Raw genomic sequence first — 21,162 nt, 5'->3', positions numbered from 1 at the left:
ATGCAGCTGGGTGTCCTTAATGAGGGCACACTGTTTAATATCTCAAAGCAATAGGAATGTAGAACAGATATGTATACTTCTAACTCCTGTAATAAGGGTACTCTGGTGGACTAGCAGGTAGGACGTAGAGATCTGTAATATTTGTGTAGCTGTCAATCTCTTTCTTTCTGTAGGTGCACATTATTGTCTTCTTAGCTCTCTGCACATCCTGCATTCTATGTTCTCTGCATTCTTCCAAAGATAAGGGTGATCACTAGGGGCGCGGGAAAAAATTGATTCTTAGATGCATCGCGATGCAGACGTGAACGATTCTGAATCGATTCACAAATGTCAAAAATCGATTTTCTAAATATTTCATTTATAACGTAATGTTGGCGGAACACAAAAGGCGGAACTTGGAAGTGGGTAAGTGCAGCGCCCGGACAGTCTGTGACGTGCACATAACAAAAACACACATGGACGAGTGAGAAATTCGACCGGCTCCCTCTGCATTAAAGCCAGGTTAGATCAGGAGTCACAACCCAAATGATAAGAAGAGCCATTTTGTCCTTTCAACAAAAATCAAACCACCTTGGGAGCCACAACATTTAATGTCCAGTATGTGATAATGTACTAGTATAGGCTAAACAATATAAACGAAAACGCGGACTTACTCTACTCTGCTTTAAGCTTTAGCTTTAGCCACTTTCCTCCCCTTTCCACCAGAAAACTTTTCCTCAAAACTAGAGCAGTTTCTTGTAAAATGTCTCTCAACATTCGGCTGTCTTACGAGGCTAAAGTCGCTTCTTATTCTCCAGCTTCTTGTTTGAATTTTCCCGTTCCACCTTAAATTCTGACTGAGGCGCCGAATGTAAATGCGGCACCATTTAAGGTGGAACGAGAAAATTCGGAAGAGAAGCGACTTCATCTTCGCAACTTTTTACTGTGTGACAGTCTCTCGTTGCAGATTTAACTTGCCAGGAAACCAACTACGCTGCTTATAAATGCAAATAACGCATCGTTGCTAGGTGACCTGCAGTCTGCACGGCAATTCTCAGTCGTTGCGAAACAGGGCTTTCGCGCACCAGTCCCATCTCAAAGATATTTTACTGACACAGCGACCCCCCCCCACCCCACACAGTGAGAAGATAGAAATGATGTATAGAAAAAAAAAAAATCATTTTAATCGAATCGTGAGGTGCCTAGAGATTCCCACCCCTAGTGATCACATCACAATGACCACTTTGACCCCTGCCCCACTACATCAACATTAGCATCCATCTTATGAAGCATTTGCAGAGAGGCTGGATTTCAGATTTTCATGTTCTCTGCATTTAAAATTAGTAACGGAATTTGAATACAAGCTATTTTATCATCCACAGGTGTGAGGAATTAAGTTAAAGCCAGTTCGACTTGAATAATTATCACTTAATCTGTGCCCTCTAAATCACTGCCTACGTTTTGAACATGTTTTGACGCTTGAACAATATTTGTTTCAGCCGGGAGGCCACATTCGTGCAGTCCTAAATTGCTTCTCATTGTCAAGTTTGAATCCAAAAACAGTTCCATGACAATAGTGAGGATGAATTAATGGGGGCAGTAATTACACTTCGCAAGAACAGAATTAGACAGGATAATAAATGCAGTTGTTCAAACACAGAGGAATAAGTGCAGCTTTTTTTGATGGTAGAAACCTAATACATTGCTCCGTACTGTGAATTTCATTTATTTTTCATTGTGAATTCACAGTATGGGTTTATGTTAAATGACTTTCTGTAGTGAATATCATTTGGCAAACATTTTGACAGTTAGAGTCATAATGAATTTCCAGTTCAGTCTCTTGGCCTTTTTTTCCTAAGTTCAAACATCTCTATATTTAGCCTCTTCTCAGTGTGGTATCAGACAGAAAGTGAGAGTAAGGGTTTAATTAATGGAGTCTGGAGGGCGCTGCCGGACAGAGACAGTATGTCACGGACAGTCATTAGCATGAGACTTGTCACTCTCTAGGTTAAAGCTTGACAGCAGACGAGTCTGGCGGTAATCCAGTGCTCTCTCTCCACTATAAGCATTTGTACTCATGTTATAGCCGTGTGTATTGTTGTGTTATTCCACGAAGAGTGGATCCCTTAGTATATCAGTCTGATGTCATAGCTAGCGCTAAGACCGGAAGCATGCAGATTACAGGCTGCTGGTTTTGCACTCTGTTTTAACCTCGTCTCTCAGAAGTTCCTGAAGAACAGATGATGACAGCCTTAGAAGCAAGAGATTCTACATCCTGCTTTTTTGTCCTACACCTTTTCCATCAACTTGGCGGTCTTCAGCAGTGGGGACTCTCATTAATCTTTGAACTAACCTGTGACCATGAAAAGACAGCCATGACATTCGGAAGTGATATTTGCAAGCAATCAAGTGTCTCTCCTGTTGCTTTATTGCTTCCCCAACATCAAAGAGACATTCCCTGCTTTGATACGGCGGCTATGAACGCCACCAAATACACTTGGCAAGGGCTGCGCGGAGTGATACTGGTTGTTCATTACCACTTAAAAAGAAATTGGCTCATGACAAAATGCAGGTGATACTTTGAAGTGCAGCGTTGTTTCTTTTATTTATTTATTAAGCCTTTATTCCTACAAGGGAATCAACTGAGACTTATGCTGGTTTACACCTCAAAAAGAACATAATTACATATCATGAATGCAGTATACAGGCATAAGACAGTTGGAATATAACACAACAGAGGTGGTCTTTTATAAATGGGCTTTTTAATAATAAGATGTTGTTTGAAGACCAGATAGCAACACCAAACGCAACAGTACTGCCTCACTCTGAGTAGCAATATGAACGCTTTCATATTGTCAGGTTGATAATGTTTGGAATTTACATTAATCCTTTGAAGGACCTTCTTTAAAAAGGCAGTTTGTGTCACAAACTAAACAGAAATATATGAATTTCTGGTTTTGTTAGATCGCTTTCTTTGCATATCAAATAAATGCAACAGTAGTTTTGACAAATTATGTTAGGAGGGTAGATTAAATGGCAGAAATAGCCATGAATAGCCACGCAATGAAGGTTCTTTACATTTTAAAAACACTCTTCACTTATTTCAGACCTTGTTTAGAAAAAACAGTTCTTTGAGCAGTTCTTTCTATCTGTTGACAGATTCTTTAGGAACCCAATAGTGGTTCCCCTGTGGCATCACTCCAAAGTATCTTTATTGGTTCCATTTTGCACTTTTGGCCATATGGCAGTGTTTAGAGCTCAGTTGTACAGTACAGTAGTGTTAGAAGGGGCTGATGATGATGTTACTTAATGTTTTCATGAAAAGAAGGGACTCTTACTCTAGCACACCAACAAATAACAGCACAACAGCTAAGGACAGGCCGAAGTCCCAAAACTAGACTGTGATGAATGAGAAAACCTCTAAATAAGACAGAGTGAGCCATTAAGGAGCAAACCTGCTCTCCCAGATGGCCATTTGAGGAGTCAGTGGAGTCTGACAGGACTGGCTGAGGTGAAAGGTGCTTACTAGTGTATACACAAAGACATTTTTCAAGCTAAAATGACAACATGCACTCTTGGTCATGCCATGGTTAGGCTCAAAGAGGTTAACTTTGGTTTGTTAGGGAGTTGGAGAACATGCTTTCCATAGAGCAGATGTCACAAATATGTTATTGAGTTTCAGGAAGAGCTGGAGACGAAGACGTTTGTCGCGAATCAGTTAGTGAGCTTTGGATGGAGCTGGAAATGTCTGAGATTGTGTGCCCTCTAGTGGTGATGGAGTTTGTTATTTGCCAAGAAGAGGACACTTAAGAACCAGTAATGTAAAAATACTTTAGAAAAACTTGTTCCTAAAGCTCTTAAAACTTTTAAGCATAAGTCTTCTTCTTTCTTCTTCTACAGCATCAGTCACCACTTCAGAGATACTACACAGGATATCAGCTACTCATGATTGTATTGGCATGTTGCAGTTGGTAGCAGAGCAATGCAGGAAGAGAGTTTATAACATCCTATTAAAGATTTTGTAATAGCATATTAAATGACTTTGCACTAATACACTAAAGACAACTGGTTTTATTTTGAGCAATACATTGTCAGCTATGTAAATATTTGTGACAGTACTTACGGCAGTATTTCCTTGTTGTGATGTGAGAGCTCATCAGCAACTCAAACCTTTCAGCCGTTTAAACCTGCGATCAACATATTCAGTGTGCTTTTAACAAAACTAAGTGTTAACAAATAATAAAAAATACTACAAAATGAACTGCATAGTTCTAAATGGTCGTGTTTGTGAGAGGACGATAGGACGACTACAACAATGTACTGAAAGCAAACTTCCAATAAGATGCACAACTGTTTTGTCTACACTTTCACATCTCAGTGCCTTTAGTCAGGGAACATAATTGTACCATAATCCACTGAAATTATGTTTTCTAAGTTGCACTGACTCCATACACCCCGTGTTGTCTCCAGGCTTTATATTTTATTGTTCTTTTTGCAAATATGTACTTTTCACCTTGCAAAAACGTATTTAAGGTACACAATCGGACCTTAAAACCACCTGTTGTACCTTTGAGGGTGCATTTACATTGTTTGTACCTTGATGAATGAAAAATGTACATGCACAGTGCCTTTATTTCTAACAGTGTTTGTTCTTCAAGAGAAAGTGTGACATACAGAGGAGAAGGATGTGACAAACTAGTGTGTAAAATTATAGAGTTGGCTTTTTGGAGCTACTAAGTTACGCTAAGCCAAACGTTTAGTTGCCCACCATTGTATATTACAGCAGTTGATCAACCTCTTTTTTGTTCATACAATCATTTACATTTATGGCAGATGCTTTTATCCAGAGCAACGTACAATTTGATCTTTTTTTTTTTACACAGGTAGGCAAAAGTAATGTTGGGAGTCTTGCCCAAGGACTCTTATTGGTATAGTGTAGGGTGCCTGCCCAGGCAGGGGATTGAACTCCAGTCTACAGCATAGAGGGCAGTGGTGCTACCCACTACACTACACCAACTGCAAAACTAATGGACATTATAGTTGTTAGCCCCTTGGTTTAAATTAAAAAAGGGTTCTACAGCCGTTTACTTGTCTTGGTGCACTAACACAGAATTCAGAATTCAGTGTGTGAATTTTAGGCTTGCTTGTTTATTGTTAGCTAGCTAGATTAATCGCTGACTAATGATAGTAGGTTATTGCCTAAAAGAATTTGGCAAAATTTGCATCCCTAATTGTAATCATATTGCCATATATTAACATTACTGTACTATTTATCTATATCTGTGAAAATCTCACTGATAAAGCACTGATAATTGTGGTCAGTAGAATGGTCAGTAGTCAAAGAATTGCTGATTTTTGAGGATTTTATTGGGTTCCTAATTTTATGCTAGCTGTTAGAGAGACTTAATCAGTCACTCTAACGCCTAGCATAAAAGTAGGAACCCAATAAAATGTGTGAAGAAATCTGTAAATCTGATTTCGCAGCTAACAACAGTGACAATTCATTGGGACAAAATCATTGTATCAGTTATATTAATATCAATTATAATGGGCCAAATATGATGTTGAACTAAACCTGTGGCACTATAGAATTTTGGCCATATTAAATTATATTCACCGATACTATCAGCTCTCAGAATTTTTAGCTTCTCTCCTTACCGGTGACAAAATGTTGATGTCAGTCAGGCCCGGGTGTGTGTGCGGGTGCTTGTGAGAGCATGTGTATGTGTAGCTGTGTTCAGTTGGAAGAGTTTAACGGAGGGAGCAGAGAGCTGTCATAGTTAATCAGCCCAGACTGACTGTGTGTGTCTCCTGCATGCCACTGTCTGACTAAATATAGCACTAAAGTGACAAGCTAGTGCCTAACGCTCGGAAACTGCACTTCCAAACATGAACCCATCTACATCACACACAGCCATAAGCGCATGCGGGACAACATGACGCTAAAGCAACAAGTCAAGCCTTACAGGAAATAATTGTTAAAACACCATGGAAAGATTGTTTCGTTTTTTAGATCTGTGACACCATTTTAAATTGGGCAAAAAATGACATTAAACACTTTTCATCCCTTTATTTCCATGGGGGTGTGAAAGTGCTCTTTTTTCAGAGGGATTAGACTGTCTGCGTAATTCAGCTTCATCTGCCTGGTCATGATTATTATCTGCTTCAGTGAGTGGAGTCAGTAATAGAGCTCTGCAGTGTAGAGTACTGCTCTAATAAGTCATCACTACACACAAACACAGACCCACACACACTAGAGATCCGCTAACTGACCTGACCTGACAAAATATTGGGTTTTGGGATGGGTTTTTTTTACTAATGAGTTTCTAATGATACTTTATGTAGTAGATTTTGTGCACTCTCAAGCCTTCTGTCTTGGGCTCTCTGTCTTTCTGTCTGCTTCTCTCTCATAATGTTAGCTGCATTCGGAATAGCTCTGGAGTTGGTGAACATGTCCCTGAATGACACAGTGGGTGAAGAGAAGGATATATTGGGTTGGTAAAAAGGTCACTGCGGATCTTCCCCCTTTCTTATTGAAGGGGCACTGATTTTTCTACATTTCTGAATAATTCAATTGTTGATGCTTAAACGAAGCCAATCAGAGTGGTTTGATGTAAAATGGTCCACTGTAGAGAAACTTATCTAGATATAGCCATTTTGTTCACTATCCAAAACAACCAGTGAACCTACACAACTGAGTTTAATATATAATGTTGATAATGATAAAATAGTAGTAAATCTGAAAAAGTAAGTTTTCGTTTGCGACTATTTTGCCATTCAACACACTACATGTACCTCTCCACCATGAATGTATTTCACTGTTATGTTTTAGGCCAAATGCTTATCTCAAAACTATGGTAAAACATCTAAAACACCGTCTCAGTCATCTGGCAGTGTGTTCTTGACAGTTTCATGTAATAACTTCCTGTGATGTAACTTTAAGAGGCATTAAACAGTACGCTTCAAATGTCTTGTTCCTATCACCACTACTGTGAACAATTCCTACACGGTATGTTTTTCTAGAACAGAGCATTTCACATCAAACCCCTCTGAATCTGTAGGTTTACATCTTAACCATAAAACCCCAAAGTGCGTTAGGCATTTCTGCAAGCAGAGTGGAACTTTAGAGCAGTGTTGCTAACAGTTGATCAGAGCAGGGTGGATGCTGATCTCTGCCATGCAATTCCAAAATACCAGTTTATCCCAGCATCTGTCGATCAACTCAAGCGCTTAGTAACAAAGCACAGCACTGTAAAACTGTGTCTGCGATAATCCATCTCTGTTAGCGCATGCAAGCAGGTTTGGGTCGGGTCCAGGTTTCAAATTTAGCAGTTGGGCATGGTCAGGACAGGTTTTAAAATGTGGGTTCGGGCTTTAATTTCATGCCCATGCAGATTTCTCACACACACACTCATACATACACACAGCCACACATGCACAAACTCATACACATGCCGATACATGCATATCCACATTCACATACATCTCCGCCATCCACACTCATGCAGTGATTTCCCAAGATAGTCACACAGTAACAAGTGGGCCATCTCCAGGAGGAGCAGTGTGTAATGAGAGCGAGCGGGTGTGTTACAAACCAGATGTTACTTTATTCAGGAGGAGTGTCTGCATTTGGTATTGCATAATGAAAACTAATGGGAGCTGGTGCACATAGCAGTGTGAGGAAAAGAGCGGTAAGGCTGATTCAGTCATGGTGTCAAAATATTTAACAGAAGGTTTGTAAAGTCATAAAAACATCACTTTAATTAGTAGAAAATATCATAGGGAGTCTGTTTGAGGTAGTTTATTCAGGCATCATTTTGAAGATTTTAAAGATTTTAGGATTACAGCAACTGACATGATGAAGCATCTTTCTGGAGGCCCACTAATGGCCTGGTGGAGTGGAAATCAACTCAGATATTTTTAAATTAATGCTCCCCATAACTGTGTTATCAGGTAAACTAGGACACTTTTGGCTCTGTGTATGTGAAATGTTGTGACTCTAGTGAGCTGCTAGCGAGCAGTGAGAGGTGAAAGGGGAAGGTGAAGGGTGAGAGAAGTGAAAACAGTTCACAGCTCTCCACAAAGACAGCCATGCCAAGATAAACTACAGCTTTCTTGACAAAACGTGTGCAACTGCTACAATGAAAACACTTTTAATGTGTATCATACATTTATATTTCCTTCAAAATACAGTGTTATGTGAAAGCTTAAGGCACCTGAGAAAAATAGAATGAAAAAGCTGTTTATACAGGCAGTAAGTGTTTCTTTGCTCAGAAAATGTATATTAAAATACATACAAATAATATTAATACAATAACTGGTGTTTTTACATATATCAATGTGTTTGTTTAACTATTTTCTTCTCTTCATGGCAGCCTGGTATTATTTGTAGTCATCTAATACCTAGTTTGGAATACTTCATTATGTTAAATCACATGTGCTGATGATTGAATTTAACAAATCCATGTAATGGCAGGTGGCGCCCTGAAGAAATCTGGAACCAAACTTTTGTTATTCCAACCAGCAAGATAACTAGATAACAAAATAACAAATACTTTTTTCAAAATAAGAAATTCTTGTTCATTTTTACTGAATTAATTTAATTTACAATTATTTGCAATTCCAATGATATTTGCAATTCCAGTGCTCTTTTCCAGTGATATATAGTGTTTTTACAAGCAAAACACACCTACTACCAAGATAAATGGTTTTAAATAATGTGCTTAGATGCCTAGGACTTTTGCAGAGTACTGTATTTTCCATCAACCTTATTGAAGTAGAAATATTTGCATAATTTATCTAAGGGACCACCTCTGAAGCAGGCGGAAATTGCATTTTATTGCTACTTTAAAAAGGGCTTAAGCTATTACAGGTACTGTGATTTCATGAGGTCTGCTAGCCGTTTATTCCTGAAAAGATTGAAAAATCCATTAAAGCAGCTTTACTGCAGTTGCTCTCTTTCCAGGGTTTTGTGTTGTTTTATTGTGCATTGTCATGAGTGGGCAAAGCTCAAGGTGGTTTTTAGTGTTGAAGCGGAATGCAGAGTGCAGAAAGTGCAGACAGTTCTCAAGTGCTCATGGCAGAGGACACAGTGCTTTAAATGATACTCTCTGAGTCTAATGTACAGCATCCATCATCTCTGCCCCCAAGCTTAGCTATGCCATTCAGTTAGCAATAGATGAGAGAGAGATGCTTTGTGTATATGTCTGTGTGTGTATGTTTGTGTGTGTGTGTGTGTGCGCATATGAGCTTAATGCATGTTCTATAGGACAGGCCTCCAATCTCAGTGGGCATGTGCACGTGCCGAGACAGCTGTAAGTGGGAATTGTTGCAATATGTGGCAAACAAGTGATATGCAGTGACGACAGCCTGGGGAAACACAGCAAGTGACCCAGTGCCAGACACCCTCCAAACATGACAAAGCAATCAATCAGCCTTAACTATCCTTTTGCACAGAGCCACAGCATTTGATAATGGTCAATATCAAGCTCATCTGAGATTGCCCATTTGGGTTTATTCTATCAGAACACCTTCAGGCCCAAAAGTAGCATGGGGTTTTGCATCCCCACGAACATGGGGAGATTACGCTGTCTCCCAGCTTTATTGATCGTGTAATGCATCCTGGGTGGGGAAGTGGTAAAGGCTTATGATCATGGTGTTCGAAACATACACTCATGCAAAATAAAGGTAAATAAATGGTTGTCGACTTGGATGTATGGTGCTAGGAATAACCTTTAAGTGGTCGGTAACCATTACATTATATAGAGCAGGGGTGTCAAACTCAACCAGTAAAAGGGCCATAATAAAAAATCTCATCAAATCTGTGGGCCAGAGAATTTTTTTATTTATTCAGTTTTAAATTAATGTTGTGCTGTAACCTGAACTGGCCATTGTTTATTTAAAATATGCAAAAACTTCAACAGTAAAAGACAGACACTTGTATTAGTACCTTGAAATATTAAAACATTTAGATGTCCCAGGTGCTCAATCTTTTAACCTTTTCAACTCCTTGGGACCACCGGTGGTTCCAAAATGCACTTCGTCAGATTCTTCATAACTTTCATATTTCATCAGCTACATTCAAAAGGTGGGTGTCATATGAGAGCTGTAACTGTCTTCTTTTCAGTCAAATAGATGGGTGATGTAATTTTAAACCCTTATAATAAAAGAAGCTGAACTCACAATTTTTTTTTTCTACTGAAAGTCGACTCATTTTCCACAAATCTGGGCTATAAACTGGATCCCAGATGGCATCTCTTCAGTGATCTACTCTGTTAAAAGAGCGTCTAAGATTTTTGGCTTTCAGCAGTGAATTGTAAGCATATAGCGATATGTGTATGATCATAAAACAAATTTTCTGTTAATTTGAGGGGAACTTTTACAAAAAGTTAAATAAATAAAATAAAAAATTACATTTATTTTATGCAGTTACTGAATAATTTGCCTTACGATTTGGTCATGTTAATTCAGATTGAAAAACCAAAATATACCTATGTGCTTAGAACTAGACGTCCTTTCTTTGCTGCAAGTTCAATAAGACTTGGGCTCAATTTCCGAGCTGCTGAGCTAATGATAAGTGTTTATATTGGTTGACCTGCAGCTGAAATGCATTTTGGTGATATGACTGGTGTTGAATTGAGCAGAATTGTGTAGAATTGAGGTGTAACCACTGTTTTATAGACTGCTGTTGGGGTAGGAGAGTCGGAGCACATTACGTTGCAGTGCTTGCTGGGGACTGTAGTGCAGCACATTGCAAAACGGGCTAATATTAATAGAAAACTACAAAACCGGATAGGATTGTGTGGCGGGCCTGATCTGGCCCGCGGGCCTTGTGTTGGACGCATGGGATGTAGAGGTTCTTCAGACGTTAGAAAGGTTCGTCAGATTTACATCTCATTTACAAAAACGGTTCTTCATTTTACTGTGACTTGACTTAAGTAGGACTGCAGCTTATGATGCATAATGTTTCATTTTTGAATATACTGCTGAATATTATCTTGAATATTTGAATATTCTAAAAGAATAAGAAAAGTTCTAGACATGTTTCTATTAACAACTGAATGTAAAAAACATTACTGTTGCTTTTATTTTTGTTGTTATTACGGTCACACCATATTTGGATGATCCCCTATAGATGATCTAGAGATACTTATATTATTGACAAAATTTCTGTTGATACTCAGTTGATTATCAACAATATGAAGGTTAGGGTTAGGATTAGGAGCAGGTGTAGGTTTTGCCTTGAGGTTAAGGTTAGAGTTAGGTTTAGAGTTAGGGCTAGATTTAATAGAACTTTGCACACGCAACCTCAAGTTCAGTTGCATTTAACAGAAATTTAGTTGAATGTTAGTTAAAGACTGACTGAACATCTACAAAACATCTACAGTGGACCATCCAAATAAAGTGTTAGCATTATTACTGTCATCAGTTATTATTACAGACGTAATTATTATTATTCTGGTTGTTTTGCACGTGCAAAACAACCAGAATAATAATAATGCAAATATATTTAATGCAAATATATTTATGCAAAATAGATATTACAAGGTAATGAAAAATGACTGAAAAATAATTATTTTCTTAGCGAACTGCATTAAAATGCTAAGCAGGGGATCCTGCTCACTCTGGCAACATTGAACAGGTAGCTGGCTCTGTTTGAACAGCAGTGAGTGGTGTTATCTTTTATCAAAAAAAAAAAAATTGTTGCAGAGCCAAAGATGACAGTGATCATCATTCTAAAGCACACACATTACAGCATCTTTGAAATGCCGTCTATCCTGGCCACAAAAGGAACTGAAGGAATTAGACTTAAGCTTGTGTAATTTCGCAGCTCATAGGCAACTCAGTTCGACTGGGGACTTGTAATACACCATCCCTGTCCATCTGTGTCTGCCTTCTCTCGCTCTCTCTTCACTCTGGGGTGGGTCATTTGGGTTCTCACTTTCTCGGAGAGTGGGCGGTCAGCTCAGAGCGCGAGATAGATGAGCTCCAGCTCCAGCCGTGCTGTAAGTGTTGGTTTGGACTGGATCTCACTGGAGGCTTCTCTGCTGGAGATCAGCTCTTGCCCTTGCTCATTAGGCCACAGCTGATAATGAGTAGCACTTTGCTTTGAATGGACAAACAAGCAGGAATGTCTTGGGTGTTCACTTCTTTGGTCCTTGCTGTAGGAGCAAGTCTTATCTTTTTATGTTATGTCCACCCCATGTAAGTTGATCTTAATTATGCCTGCGTACTTGATTTTTTAACATTAAAATTAGTACTGTGCAATATAATGCTTGGAGACATCGATTGTATAGGCTTTTTGATACTGATATCACAGAAAGCTGCAGTTTTGTTCATATTGCACAGCCCTAATTTGAACATATAACTACTTCTTTAAGTATTCTTCGCCTTAGCTGTTCGCAGAGTGATGTGGCACAGTGATGTCTCCTCACAGTGATCGACCTTCAGTAGATCGATATGTTCTTGCTGCTCAGTTGAGTAAAAATTGACAGGTAGATTGCTTGCACCTGAATATTTGGCAAGTGAAGAATCACATACACGCAGTACTGTGTTTTCCCCTTAGGACCTGCATGTTCTGAGGTTACTGCCCAGTCACATACCATCAGCCGACACATTACAGTTCCTTATTACGGTCTGACCAGTGTATTGTCTGGTTCATTAAAACTGACCAGTATGAAGGTTCTGTAGATTTATCAATATCAATGAAAAGCCTGTCAATAAAGCACTGATAACTGTTGTTTTATATGGTAATGAATAGATTATTTCATTCTGTTCTTGCTAAAATCTGACAATTTTAATAGGTTTATGTGTCATATATATCAGCCTTTAGAGAGACTGCTAATGAATTTGTAATTACATCAGTCAGTATGCTATTTGAGTCTGGATAAAGGGACATGTTCACCACTGGTGACTTCACATCCAGTAGTGCATTCGCAAGCCAAAAATAAGGCACTAAATTATCGTGTGTAATTATCAGCTGTAGTTATAAATCCAGTCAGATGATAATAAATAATAATAAGAAGAATTAATGATAATAAAATCTTCCTGTTGTTTCGTTTCACTGTGTACTTGCATATAGTTGGAATGACAATAAAGCCTGACTTGACCTTTAGTCAGCTAATAATATATCAACCACATTTATATCATGCACCTTAAATTGTTATTAGGATTTTTAGGTCCTTAAAGGAAGGATATGACTTTTCTACCTGCTTTTCTGTTTGCTTTTCTTTTTTTTCTACATACCATAGATGCAGTCAAACAACAAAGTTTTGATTGGTGTCCAAAATTTGCCTCTTTAGTTGCTCGCAAACATTAGACGTCGGTAGTCACCCATATCTTTTCTGTAAATATGTCAACAAAACTTCTCTCAACCTGCTCAAACCGTATCTTGCTCTTCATTAAGGTTGTGAGGACTTGTTGGCATATTTAAGACTACAGCAGCGTTAAAAATGAACAAAACTTCACCAGCTGAATGCATTAGGCAGCCGTTTTAGAGACAGATGTTGTGCCAAATTCCACTTCACATTTTCGCATACGGACATATGGACTCTAGAATGTGTTTGCATTTCTGTTGTTCTGTTTTTAAACATATATCTTTAGTTTGAGAATTCAAGATGTGCAGTCATTTATAAAAAGAAAGAACAGAAATTGTAAATGTAATGTTTAGATTCCTATGTGATGTGTATGCACACAAAAAGGAGTAAAAATGTAATTGCTGTAGCTCCCTCCAGTTAAATCACGAACACAAGGCGTTCCTTGAGTTACAAGCATTTAATTTGCACATCCAGCATTTAATTTGCACAAATTATAAAACTTAATATACAGCAACACAACATCTTCCTAAAACTGTGCTTTGCTTGTCATCGTAATGCATAGAGCGCACCAACATAAAGAGTCCAACCTATATCCATGATACAGGATTGTTGGTTCCGCTATAGACTATACAGGTTCCTTTTAGACATACGTTATATCATACGTAATTATATTTATGTCAACCAACAATACTAGATTATGAACTTAAACTGCACATCTGACCTTGACAGTAGTTACAAAGAATTTGTTGTTTAAAATGGCTGCTCACTGCATTCAGCTACATGGTGAAGCTGTGTTTATTTTTATAGTTCACAGTCACACTCTCATATTGTGCCCTAAACCACTTTGATGTGATGTCTATGTGATGTTAATGAAGACCTGGATGCAGTTTGAGTGGGTTGAGAGAAGTTTTGGGGACATATCACAAAATATTTGGGTGACTATTGACTTCTAGTGTTTGTCAATAGCATTAGCCTCATAGCTTCAGCAACTAAAGAAACAAAATGTGAATAACAAGCATTCCGTGGCAGATCGACTACATCTAGGGGTAGTGCAACATTGTGTAAATTAGATATTTTGCTGAACCATTGTTTTAAAATCTGTATCAGTGCCAGTGACAGAATTTTCCTATCAGTTGGACCCAAGTTCCCATGCTCTTTACAAGGTGGAAGATGACCCACCACGCTGCAGAGTGGGATACCAGTGCTCTATCGCTATTAATATATGCTGTCAGACTTGTGTATGAATAAAGTTGATGGAGTTTGTCACTTCTTTGCAGACACTTGTGTAGCTCACCCCCACAGGAGAGGAGGTCAGAGGGATCGTTTTTCGCCGGGATCCAGTTGGCTCAATGTTTTAAGCATGACTCAGAGTGGGGCAGAGAGGGTTAGTGCTGGACTGACTAATGCCCTGTTTAGGGCTACATGACACGAACCTTGGGAGGAGGTGATAGAGGATGATGGCGAGAGAGAGAGACAACGAGAGAAGGCAAGGGAGGAAAGAGATAGAGAGATAAGTTGGGGCTGAATCAGGTGGAATTTCTCAGACCACGAGGGGGCTGTTAAGGTTATATATCTAAGGACAAGCACAGGCAGTGCTGCTCTGCTGCTGAGTGGTTTAACAGAAAGAAGAGAGAACGTAATCACCGAACTACTTTCAGATTAGCTGTCTCTCCTGCTATGCTGGTGCTGTGCTTAACTTTGACTTGTCACATTATTATTCATGTATTCTGAGCCTGTTGGACTTATAATTTGAATCCAGTAATACACCTGGATCTGTGCTGAAGCCCTCAGCGTGGGGGATGGGATCTCGGCAAGGCTACAAACTGCTGCATTGTGAGAGGAAAAAAATCATTCTGAAGATGGCCTTTCCATTCAAAGCCCATCTAGCGAAAAGAGGTAAAAGCCTGTTGGAACAGAGGTCTTTGGATTAGACTGAAGACATGCATGATATGTATTTATGGCCCATACAATATTCACAGGTAAAAGGGATAGTAGTTATCATTATCAGCTTGATATTGGAATGTCAGCCAAAAATTATAGCTGATAATTATAATTGCAGGAACATTTTAGCTCACGTACACACTGATGCTGGTACCATCAAGTTTTGATGCTCACGGTAAAAACAAGAAATGAGGCTTTACAAGTTTTGACACTGCTCATAGTTGGTAAACAGGCGTAGGTCAAATCCAAAAATAACAAAATACAGAAAAGGACAAACATAACAAAGATGTGATCAGGCACCCAACATCCAAAAAAGGAAAAAGGCAAAATGCAAAGTCAGAATGTACAAAAATACGGTCAAGTTCACAATACGACAAAATAACACGCAGGAACTGCACAGTAGCTCTCCAAAGAGAAGAAGTGCCTCGCAAAGATTCTAGTCTAAAGTTCGGGCTTATAAACTAAACTAGGACTAGTCACATGACAAACAGAGCAGGTGAAGCAGATCAGTGTTCAAGTGATTGAGATTGGTGATTGGTGGATTGCGGAGGTTCTATGGTCACTTAATCTCTGGGAAAAGGAGTCTGCGGGTGAGTCGGAGCCAGAGGGATGCGTGACAACAGTTAACAAAAAAAAACGTTCATAATTTTTTTTCCCTCTTTTTTTCTGGCAGCAGTATGTCCATATTTGAAGTTATTATATCAAAACAATACTTATGTTAAAATAATTCCTGATTTTCTCGAGATAAGTTGTTACTCTTTGAGAAAGTGTAATTATTTCAAGCCATTATTTTGGGAAAAATTACAAATATTTTGACATAATAATTTAATCTTTTTAGGATAAACATAAGCCAAAACCTGACGTAACGCCACCAAGGGGAAACAAGGTGATTTTTTTTTACTTGCTAGAAACTGGCTTTCATTTTGTTGAACGGGCGTTAGCAGCCATGTTAGCACCAAAAATTACACAAACTTTTCACAAGCCTTTAATAGCATGCGTAATCAAGCCAGTATTTATTGTCAGCAAATTGGAGTGGTTCATTAAAATAATCTCCTCTTAGTATTTTAAGAGGGAAATATAAATATTATAAGTGCATAAATGCATGCATTTGCAGTGGTGCAGAAGAGTTAATTAGCAGTGACCGCCCTTTCATCTTATTATGGGTGCCAAAGAACTGTTATGCCTGTGTCATAAATCATGACAGTCACTTTGTGATGCCAAAATAAGATGTGTAGCGGTGAAAAACCTGGGTAGATCCTCTCTTATGCTCGCTGCACTTAATTTATAAATTATAGTCTGAAGCTGTTTAAAATTGCAAAAAAGTAAGATCCATCGTTAGTTATGAGTACTGGCCACATCAAATTGTTTTTAATCAGTTTTCATTATTGGTCCAGAAATTCCATGTTGGTGCATTTCTTTCTATAACAACAGAACATTTTACAGTTACAGCTTACATTTCTATTTGGCTGCTTGAGTTTAGGTCTGGGCCATTTGATTTTTGGGCTGTATGCTTGTTCTCTAAAGATGTTAGTAACTGTCTGTTCAGTAAGACAAAAAAACAGCTCCTCTGAGGCTGTGCTCCTGACTTAGCTAGTAGACTTTGGGCCTTGTGTACTTTTCTCATTTTGGCAAATGACAGAGTCGCTGAACTGGTCTCAGGCCCTACAGCCTCCTTCACAACAAATTTCGTTGGCATCAAGAGTGTAATACATCAGACACTTTCAAACTGTGTCTTCGATCCTTCTGGCTAGTGAGAAAGATGACACTCAAATGGCACATTTTCTCCGGCTTCAGTGCCTGTTCTGTCCAGTTGGAATGGTCAAGTTTATCATTTGATACAGATTTGAAGTACTTTATATAAGTTATGACGGATGACCTTAGTGAGAGATCACTGCAGTCTGCTGAAGTTGTGTAACACTTGTTTTAGCACCTGTCAAAGGAATACTTGGGGTAAATATTCAGATCAAATCTTACTGACTGGGCACTTTTTCCAAGAAACTTTACAGACACTTTACTGAACTTTCCGAACTTGCTGAGTTCTCTGAAGTATATTTGGACAGCCATAAGGCAGAATTTCTAAGAAAGTTTTTTTTTTTTTTCTGTCTTTTTATGCAAAATGAGAACAGCTTGTGTTTGGGAATTAGAAGTTAAACTACTGTACTCGAAATCTCCCTGACATCTTCATCAATTGTTCTGTAAGACTAAAGCATTTCTCAGTTGTTTGTGGCTCCTACTTTTTTAAGACAGTATGACTCTTTCATCCGCATGTCTCTTTATCCGATTGCATAAACTTTTCTTACAACCGTAGCTTTGGGCAGTAATTTCTGAATGAGAGTGAAGATGAATGTGGGACATTCGTCACCAGCTTTAAAGACACTGGGATTAGTCTAGTGCTTACTACAATACATGCCTGTCACTTGGTCTGGAGATTGCCTAGTAATCCTGTGTTATCTCAGTGAATGTGCCGTTTGCAGCTCTACCTAACTCCCGTACGTTTGTTCATTGCTCTGGCTTTGTTTTGCCTTGAAAAGGCCAACAGTGGTTGGTTACATGAGTTTTTTCCACTCTCATGGCTTGATGTGTGCTTGAGGGGCAGAACACGATTTGCAAGCCAAAAAACCTCTTTGTGTAGTTTATTGACCCAGGCCTTCCATTTGTCTGAGCTCAAGAAAGAGAATGAGTAAATGCATTGTATTTAAGTTACATGAAGACATTGATAGCCTCTAGTTCACACACGTGTAAACTTGTTGTGCCCTCATGCTGTTGTACACACATTGAGTTTCGAGTTGAACAATATTGAGCCAATGTGCTCGCTTGGAAAGAGAATGACTGCACTGCTTCCAATATACTAGATCAGAGGGATGGTATTGGCAGCGATACTAACCTTATTAAAACAGAGTGGATATTGCTCAGGCAATATCCAAGTCACATTCTGTACTATTTCTTAGTCATGGTTAATATAAAATTCTAACAGAGCAGTTATAACAACACAAAGGGTCTAAAGATTTCAATACAGTGTTGAAAACTAAAAAATAAATGGAAAAAAGAAGACTGAAAACAGTTTATTATAGTTTATGGTAGTGTAACTAAATTGCCAGTATTCCCCTTTCAGTGGTCTCTCACTTGCAGCAGTTTAGTGGAATTAGCAGTCAGTGATCAAAACTAGGCGTCTGGTTGCATGCTACCAGAGTATAGTGGGAAATTATTGCTCTTTAAATTCTATGCATTGCAATTTTTGGGGCTTATTTTGTAATTTAAAATTTGTATCTTAACTTTAGAATTGGAAATTATATCGAACCTCAATAAATGTGCATTGTTACACCCCTTTACAATATAATTTAAACGTTTGCACAATCCTGAGATGAATGTTGATGCATAGCCAGCTTTTCATATATATTTGAAGAGCATTTTTATTCCTACGGAGCCCCGCTTGTGACATCCAGTATAAATGAAGATAATGCATGGCCACGACTTAGTAAGTCATGGCCACGGCTTAGAAAGGCGTGGAAACGAGATCCTACTGCGTGGCCACAACTTAGTAAGGCATGATCTCGTTTCCACGCCTTACTAGGTGGTGGCCACGACTTAATTATCTCATTCCCACACCTTACTAAGTCGTGGCCACGCATTAGGATATCGTTCTCACGCGTTAATAAGGCACGGCCATGCATTATTTTTATTTTTATTATAAATACATGTTTATTTCCATTATAACAGTGATATTAATCATAACATAGCACTGATATTTCTTCCACTCCCAACAACGCATTTTATAAAAATGGGCTATGATGCATTCTTTTATGTTTCTGTTCTTTGCTACTGTGAAACATGATTATCTTAGCAGAGCACTGGTATCACATCAGCGCTTGATTCTGGAAGCTGTTGGATCGGGCATTCCTAGTGTTCATGCTTTGTAGGGATGTACTGAATATAACACTTATTTCTATGGGGTTACAAATACAGTAAAATGAATAAAATGCAGAGATTTCAACACAGCAGCCCAGAATCGCCTGAACATTCTGCTTCTCCAGAGTACAGAAAATATGTCGTCAAATATCAGTTTGAAGTATCTGGTAAATCTAAACATCCGTCTGATATTTTTAGCAAAAATGTATTGATGTGGATGTGGTTCAGATAGCGTCTAATGCTTTCTCATTTTTTCAGCAAGCTAGAACCTACAGGGAGAACATTTATGGGTGTGGTTTCTCCCTGCTGTATTGGGTCTAATCCACTCCGATGTGCTAGTACAGCCATATGAGTGAACAGCGAAGAGAGATGCACTTGGACCAAGAAGAGAAGGCATTTAGAGATTTGTAGCTTATTTTAAAAAGGCGGGGGCTTAGTTTTCATGAGTGATTTTGGTTGCCTAAGCAACCGTCCCTGATAGGGAGACGTGTTTAATTAAGGCGGCGCATAATGAATGCAAAATACGGCTCCATCAAACGACTCGGATGGGCAGCCCTCAGTCTCTCGGCGGCATTTGGAGAGGAGGAGGGGCGGACTGTCAGAGAGAGAGAGTTGGGTGGGGGGGGGGCTGGCTGGAGGAGGGGCTGGGAGGGGGGTAAGTAGTGACTGGAGGATGAGCGCAGAGCAGCTAGCAGGTGTGTGGCAGAGTTGAGAGCTGTAGTGATGAGAGAAGAGAGCTGAGCGTCGCTCATCAGTGCCAGAGCCTTGCACTGCTTTCGCTGGGGGAAGACACGACTACGGCTGCTGCCGCTGTTGCTTCTGCTGCACGGTGAGTAACTTCACCCTGTCTGCTTTCGTATGCTTTTGCAGCTGGATGGAATATGATGATGTTCAGCTTACACTCAGAAAAGTAAATGGATTGATCGTTGTATGAACTTCATTTAAATATGCAAATATTTCTGCTCGGACAAAAAGACTAGAATCAGCATGGACTTTGTTACATCAACAGAAAATGCAATTGCTGATTCATACATTTAATGTGGACATTCAGTTTGCACGTCAAACAACCCCCCATAGTTCATTTTTTCTGTGTAGCTGTATGATCTTTACAGCTGTATACTATAAGTAGCACATGGACTGGTGCTTGTGGCTGGTGGTATGAACAGATTGTCAGAAATACTGTTGTTATTCTGGTTGTTTATGTGTTACTGACAGATTCAGAGGGCTTTTACTCAGCATGGACACAAACAAGTCTTATCTGGCGCCTGATATGTAACCAGATAGCCGGTACTCTCCTAACACTGTGTTGTGCTCAGTGACCCAGCACAATTCAGTTCAGTTCTCTGTTATTTTTTTATAGACTCCCCACTGATGCTGCTTGCACACATACACATGCACTTCTCTATATAGAAGAAGCTGGAAGATTTTCCAAAGCAGCAATACTGCTCGTCTCCAGTGGGACAAAGTAGGGCTGGTTTGTGAGCAATAACAAGCTTCCTGTTCATGCCTCATTGGCTGTAATTAAGTGCTTGGGTGATATCTCGTAGTTTCCTATAAACTTCAGCTTAGAGAAGTATATTTTTTAGAACGTTCTCAGTGGTCTGAGCTGATAAGTTCCTCATTTTGAAATGTAGCAGCACAAGCGAGCTGCTGTTTATAATGCTTCCTCCCATGACTTATTTTTAAATCCTATTCTGCATTTCTGTCTGCATCAAGTGCACCGGCAGACAGCTTTGCCACGTGTGACACTGAGGGAGATGCAGGTTGTTTGGCTGCAGCTAAATAGAAAGGCACTTTGGAAGGAGAAGCTCAGGAGCTATTGGTGCACAGTGTTCCAAATATGACTCACTCTGTCTCCCCTTATTTCTCCCTCTGCCGTGAAGAGCTTTTAATGTCTCATTTACTCTCGACTCAACTTTCTTCTGTACAAGGAGCTTTTCAAACTCAGAGAGAGAGAGATAGAGAGAGAGAGAGAGAGAGAGAGAGAGCGCTTATTTGGCTATACAGACAGAGCAGCACC

The 21,162-nt window shown here is 39.2% G+C and overlaps 1 protein-coding gene across 15 annotated transcripts in view; it reads left to right on the top strand.

Moving 5' to 3' along the window:
• Positions 1 to 21,162, top strand: part of LOC118822091 (RAP1 GTPase activating protein) — a 129,013-nt gene that overhangs the window by 47,716 nt on the left and 60,135 nt on the right. The window contains exon 1 of one of the 15 annotated variants that reach the window (XR_005008414.1): positions 19,848 to 19,971. The exons of the other annotated variants lie outside the window; for them this stretch is intronic. The gene's annotated coding sequence lies outside the window, so the exon portion shown is untranslated. Of the gene's footprint in view, positions 1 to 19,847; positions 19,972 to 21,162 lie in introns of those variants that run through there. 15 annotated transcript variants of the gene reach the window in all.

The sequence above is a fragment of the Colossoma macropomum genome, unplaced genomic scaffold, assembly GCF_904425465.1.
Source record: "Colossoma macropomum unplaced genomic scaffold, Colossoma_macropomum, whole genome shotgun sequence".
Classification (NCBI taxonomy): Eukaryota; Metazoa; Chordata; class Actinopteri; order Characiformes; family Serrasalmidae; genus Colossoma; species Colossoma macropomum.
The sequence above is the reverse complement of the archived record's forward strand: the minus strand, read 5'-3'. Positions and strand labels throughout refer to the sequence as shown.